The sequence below is a fragment of the Plectrocnemia conspersa genome, unplaced genomic scaffold (genome assembly GCF_051122295.1).
Source record: "Plectrocnemia conspersa isolate PC_06_02 unplaced genomic scaffold, ASM5112229v1 ptg000012l, whole genome shotgun sequence".
NCBI classification, from domain to species: Eukaryota; Metazoa; Arthropoda; class Insecta; order Trichoptera; family Polycentropodidae; genus Plectrocnemia; species Plectrocnemia conspersa.
Genome location: NW_028277176.1, coordinates 15,064,326 through 15,071,461, shown reverse-complemented (window position 1 = coordinate 15,071,461; position 7,136 = coordinate 15,064,326). Strand labels below are relative to the sequence as shown.

At 30.2% G+C, this 7,136-nt stretch overlaps 1 long non-coding RNA gene across 1 annotated transcript; it reads right to left on the bottom strand.

The window, feature by feature from the left end:
* Positions 1-1,490: 1,490 nt before the first annotated feature.
* LOC148228351 (uncharacterized) lies at positions 1,491-2,942 on the bottom strand. Its single transcript, XR_015811633.1, has 2 exons — positions 2,642-2,942; positions 1,491-2,553 (listed from the first exon to the last, which is right to left on the bottom strand). It is a non-coding gene; the product is annotated as an uncharacterized LOC148228351 (long non-coding RNA).
* Positions 2,943-7,136: the final 4,194 nt, after the last annotated feature.

The following is a 7,136-nucleotide window of genomic DNA, read 5'->3' as shown; positions in this document are numbered from 1 at the left end:
ATTACATATATTTATTTTTATTTATGTCTTCACCTAAATGCATTTATTTAACAAGAATGAATTTATTGCTTATATAACTCTTTATTTTTAGAGACTGTTAAAGTTTTCAAATGTTTTTATAAAATCACTGATTATTTCATTTCAAAAAATAAGTCTAAATATTTAAAATGTTGATAATATGTAGGAGAAAGGTTAGAATAATATGTGGAATGAAGCAACATTTATAATCCTAGTTCAATAAACTTTGCAAGAGTAATTAAGTTCATGGAACATTTTCATAAATCAATATCGTTTCATCCAATATCGGATGTTTTAAAGTTAAATTTGGCTTAAGCTCGCTTGGCTTAAGAAATAATTGATGAATAATTCCACCAGAATACTCCCATACCATCCCGGTTTTAGAACATGTTTTGGAGTTGTCCAGATCAGTGGTATAGTGGGGCCGAATCGCATCGAAACGGTCCGATACTTTTTTCCACGGCCAGAACTCGTTCCGTTACAATTTGTTGGTAAATTTAATCGGATCAAAAAAATATTCTTGTAGAAAAAGAAACTGATCTTCTAATAAAGATTGGTTAGAAGATCTGTTTAAATTTATTTAAAATTTTTGAACAAAGAAAAAGAATAAGATCTTGGTAGAAGACCTGCACAATCCATCTATAGCGTAACAAACAAAATAACTAGAACACATAAACTGAAACTTATTAACGTAGTGGGAACACTATCATTCATACTACGATAGAAACGATGGCATATTATAATCTATAAGAAGTACATCAAAACCGAATTTTGGTCAATAGAAGAGCGCAAAAAACAATTATCACTTCTCAGAAGTCAAAAATCCACGTCAAAAACTAAGAAAAAAAATTTGAAACTTTCTGTGTTTGCCTTTCGATCAGTTCATAGGGTACTTATTTGTCATTTTTATACGTTTCCTATGGCAACCATATTAGTGTTATTCAACAATAATATGATTAATATAACATGTCAATTATTCGTAGTTTTCAAATATTTAAATATTAAATAAAAATGGATAAAGTATTCAAATATTCGAATGTATTCGTAATTGTTTTTGTCGGTTTTAACATATAATAATTTATGTAATCAGTTTGTGCAAAAAAATCAAATAATTGCTTGTAAAATAATATTTAATTTAAAAATAATTAATAGCTTAATAATTATTAATAATATATAATTAATTACCTTCACAATCGTTAATTTTTTAAATTGTATAAAATATGCATAACACAATTCTATGTGAATTTCATGCAAGGACGGCAAAATAAAAATGTTTAATTTATTATTTTACATACTTTTTGATTAGGGACGTCATTCCAGCATTTTCCAGGGTTGGGTAAAACTTAGCGGGTTTGTAAATCAATATGTAAAATTACAATCCCTCTTCATGTTAAAAATCGTCATTGTTTTTTTATTGCCTAGGTTATATATCCTCAATGTTGCTACATTTAAAAAATGCACCACAGACGAAATTTTTTTTTGTAAAATCAAATATGTTTTAATTGGATGTTAGCGTTGCCAGAAAATTCTATGATATAATTTTTTTAAAGAACATTCTTGTATTTTCATTGTACGTTGTTTATATAAAATAATAAGACAGAATTTCATTTTAACTCAAACACGATTTTTTTGTTTTTGAGAAGTCTCATTATTTTAACAAATGACAACCCTAATCCAGATGTCATGAAACGTTCACAAGAAAAATCGCTTAGTCTGCTACGAATGTCCGAACAGTTGTTTGTGGATTAGTTTGAACAGCGTTGTATTAAATTTTTTCATTAGATCAAGGTCTTCCACGGAGCTTATATTAAAGATTAATATCGCCATTAAGAAATTTCTCTGACTAATTGTACTCTCCCCAAATCCCAAATTGATATTTCTCATGACCTGCACCGATTGTGTTTCAAATTGAACTCGAACAAAAAAAGATGTGTAAATATTTTTTCAACATCATAATCCAATTCAAAAGAGTCCAAAAAGAAAAAAAGGCCACTTAATACATATCATTTTTATGCTACATATTTTATTATTATGTATATGCAGTTTATATATTACAGAAGTCACTACATAGTTTCAGTCAGTCTTTACTAATAGTATGAACTATCAATAAGTATGCGATTTTTAATTGTAATATTTTTACGATACTTTTGATTACCCTACGTCCTACCTTCGCATGAATGGCGAACGCTTTTTTCTCACAACTATAATCCCACGCGTTCTACAAAAAAATGAATCGTCTAATTAGGAACGCGCTGGCAGCTGAATAATCCATTGACTCCTGTCAAGGAACAAAGGATTCTGACTACCCGGTACGTTGGGTCAAACGAATCGCATTCGCAGTGCAAATATAGCAAACCGACACCGTACGCAAACGGATGCCATTCCCTGACTCACTACTGAAGCATCGCACATATCCGATGGAGCTACTTCGGTTCGTTTCTGAGCTAAATTGGAACACATTTTATTACCCTTTGTGCACTTCGTCCTTCGATTGGTAACACATTTCCGGTCTGCTAATTTGATACATTCTTTGTTCTGAAAGCAGAATGCGTATATTTTATAGGTGCCAAAACAGCAAGTCTGATACAAAATATTTTTGATAATGGCTATTTAATTATTTTACCTATTCAACAAAGATATCAGTGTTGCTCTTTAAATATTTATCTCCATTATGTGAGCAGTAAGTGTTGACAGTGGAAAAAATGCGTATCGATTCCCCCCAATAAATATATTGAAAAAGCTTACAACATTTCCATCGAACCTTCAAATACATCTAAATATGTGCGGAATTTGTAATGAATCACCCGTGCCCTGAACTTTCCTTATTTTCTCAAATGTATTTTTACTAGCACAGGTGTCACATTGAATGTTGCTACACTGATGGGTCTTAATTACACGTCCCTCTCAATTTTTACGATTTCTGCGCAGATAACGAAGCGAATGTTGCCAAAACAAAAAAACGCGTGTGTGTATAGTTAGCGCCGAAATATTTTTACTACCTGTGAAAAATACGGATGAATAAATTATTTCGTTTACGGTGACGCATACAGAAGCACAGAAATATTCAAACGAGGCGTTAAAAATAAATAATAAAAAAGTGTATGAGTGACGGTCGGGTAATCAGCGAAGAACGATAGGAATTTTTTGAACAAATTTAAAAATCATAATTTAATCAGTAAGAATGGATAATTGTAGCAAAATTGTTTTATTGTGATTTTAGTGATGTTAATGATAACATCTTTACAATTTTACATACTTGTCTGTATTGTATATATTAAAAATGAATGTATAATTATATATATTAATACTATTTTAACTAAAACATCTTTGTGTCCCGCAAACTTGCTGAGAAACTGTACGGAGCTTTCCTAAACGCTGACATCCCGGCCGCAACGGTTAAGAATAAGGGACGCAATCGCGACTCTCTAGTGCAGCTGTAAAATGCTCAGCATCGACGGATTATCGAAACCAGCACATTTTGAAGATGAGAGTTTGAATTTTTATCGCATTATCAGTTTTCCATTTTATTTTAAACCTTGTATAAAAATATAATATTCTCGATTACTTGACATTAGTAGGCCGCCGAGAGCGAACCCGGGCCCTGGAAAAATAATGATTCCAGGTCTCATGACATAAATGGCATTTTGTATATTTTTTAACATCGTAATATAATTTCTTAAATAAATAATAATAGGTATGAGTTAACCCTTTCGTAGCATAGCTACAAATAAATATAAAAATTAGCCACCGTTGCGACATATTTTATGCGAAATATTTTAATTGGGCATTAAAAAATATTAAAAATATATATCTGATAATTAGTCGCGCTTGCTTTGCTGCTCAGTGTTGCCATATAGTGAATTTTCAGTCCAAGTCAAAAGCAATAAAATCGTGTCATCGCGGTAAAAACGCTCGATTATGAAGCGTTTCTATTTCGACTTTTTATAACAATATTACGAGTGAGAATCGAATAAAGCACATCTAAACGAAATTTCGACGAAAAAGAGAACGCAAAAAACAATTATCCCTTCTCAAAAGTCAAAAATCCACGGCAAAAGCAATAAAATCGTGCCGTCGCCGTCACAGTAAGAACGCTCGTTATCGAGCGTTTTCACTGCGACGGTGCCGACACAATTTTATTAGTTTTGACGTAAATTTTTGCCTTCTGAGAATTGATATTTTTTTTGCACTCTCCTATTGACCAAAATTCGGTTTGAAAATACTTTGATTAGCCCTCTTATATTAAAAGTCCATATAAGTATTGATAAATACTGCCCAGAGACAGTCATGTGACTAGAGACGAGCAAAGATAGACCTCAGAGGAGCATTTTTTAGCACAAAACTAATGAGTCATGGTGCTTAGATTTATAATAAATAAATAAAATAATGGTACTAGATTTATTCACATAAATGTGGCTTAGTATTATAAATATATTTTAACAAAGGTATCCAACGCAATTAAATAACAAATTTTAAAACCGCATACACAAAACTATAATATTTTTGTACTGATCTACGATAGAATTCAACATACACTCATCCTTTGATTTATGCGGTAGATATGTTCCAGAAAATATCGCGTAAATCGAGACAGGGTGAAATTTGTAATAAAACGATCTAATGGTATTGTAATAAAACGATATAATCTAATGTGATCTTTCTAAACTAAAAAAGTAAACGTGCAAAGTTTTCAGTGACAAACGTGCACTTTAAAAAGCAACGCAGTACACATTGCATGGGCAGTGGGAGATGTTCCAGATGTAGGTCATGTGCAAGAAGTAAGAGTAAACTATTAACCCATTCGTTTTAGCCCACCAGTACAGTTCAGACATTAAGTCCAACAGTAGAATTTACTAGTGCAATTCAACTCAACAAGACAGACCAAATCAGTAACACGGAAATTTAGTCTGGTTAAGCCAAAACTTTCAGGAAGGCATCCTCAAAGTTCAGACTTTGGCAGCCGAGTGGTATTCTAACATCAATCGTTCGATCAGTGGTCACTTGTGAAAAGCCAAGATTAAATATTGACAGTATAATTAATGGCAGGACACATAATTAATAATCTGTGAATTTAATAAATGTGTATACCACATAAGACTTTTTTTCCTGATAAACTCAATTTTATATACATATTTAAATAACATTTAAATGCGCCATGTAAAAATTAAACATGTTTTGAATATCTGAGCACGTGTATACAGGATTTGTGATTTATGATACTTTAAATCCCTAAATCTCACGATTCTTGGGTCTCTTATAATACATTATTTTAAAACTAATATTTTTACATTAAAGTATAGGTTAAATGGGTCAACTAGCGTTGTTATCTGAAAGATTAATTTCCGGAAATTTTGTTAAATTTGTTGATAAAATTAAATAAACATCGTTAAGTAAATAATCTTTGCAGACCTCTATCTGTTTTTTCAGGTCAATTGATAACTAATTTATAATATAAAAATATAGCAATAAAGTTTTAATTTTTATTTGCTTTCGTGACTTGTTCTTAACAAGTTTTGATAAGATATTATCGAAAATTGTTAAAAAGACTACCGAATCAGAAACAAAACTAATCATAAACTATTAATGCGATACATAATTATGTATCAAGCTTAGCATGCAGCATTATTTATAACTGCTGCAAATATTGTGCGAGGTTTCATATAAAGATATTCGGATTTATACAATGTGTCCATAAGCAACACAATGAATATTATAAAATTTTGTTATATTTATCGTTTAAAGACGAGATATACCATGTATATAATTATATACATACATATAATAATAATCGTTAAATACTGATTTTAAAGTTTGCAGACTTTCTGTACTCATGTCATAGTGTTATGGTGCGCCACTGGAATTTCTAACAAAATAAAAAAATAGATAATTGCCATCAAATATACGCGTATTGAATCACTTGAATTAGTTTACGTCAGTCGACAACCATTCTTAGAAACTAGCAGAACATTCTGTATAGAATCATGAAATTTTTATTTTACTTCGTTTTTCTGACTTTGACCGTTGTGGCAATGGGGTCACCAACTTATGTTGAACAAAAACTACCTAAACAAGGTTAGTATTGATATTATTCAATATTTAAAGTTTAATTTATGTGTATTAATATAATAATAGTTTTAGGATGTGCTGTTGATTGCAATAAGTACTGTTTGAAGTTACATGGAATGGGATTTGGACACTGTATTAAAGAAACTGGACAATGTATCTGTGCTTTACCATGAAATATTTTTATTTAATAAATATGTGAAACAATATAATTAATATGTTTCCAAAGTTTTTTTATTTAATAATATAAATACAACAATTAGAAAAAACTTCATAAGTTGATCAGACTTTCAAATTTTATTAGAAAGAGTGGTTTAAATGATTTGTTATGTATATTCAGTGATTCTATAGTCGTAGAACGTACTGGAACGGCGTTCCACCACCTTTTTCAAATGAAGTTTTAACCGTTTAAAAGACTTTAACAATATAAATTGTTTTTTTTTATATGGTGTTTTATTAATTTCTTGGCTAACGCAAAATACCATAAGTAAATACCAATTTAGAAAAAAAAAATTGTATCAAATTATGGTTTTTAAATTTAATTATTTTTAATTATTTAATTATTTCTAAGTGCTTTTCAGTAATGCAGATAAACTCAATTTCTCAAATACCTCAAATACCTGTATCCCGGTATTTTTGGATTTATTTTCAATATCATACTAAGTAAAAAGTAGTATTTATTCAATATAAATCTCAGAACTTTGATACTAATAAAACCTATTCAAGAGTAGTACGGAAATAATTTTATTATCTCCTCGTGAGTCTTGAACAATCGTCATACTTGCAATACTTCATGTTTACCTAGAATGCATTTATGTGCTTCTAATTATATTTTTAATACATTATTAAAAAAAGTCATTAAGGAGATTGACTCATTGAAAGTAACAAAAGCGTCACATATTACGTGTTAAAAGCGCAATAAATAAAATTCCATTAGTCTTACGACCCGCTGATAAGTGTGCGTGACTCTGATCAATTCCGAAGGATTAGCATTCCTAAATGCATTACAATAATTTTTCAGAACCTTTACAAATAAATATGCTATTGCATTACAT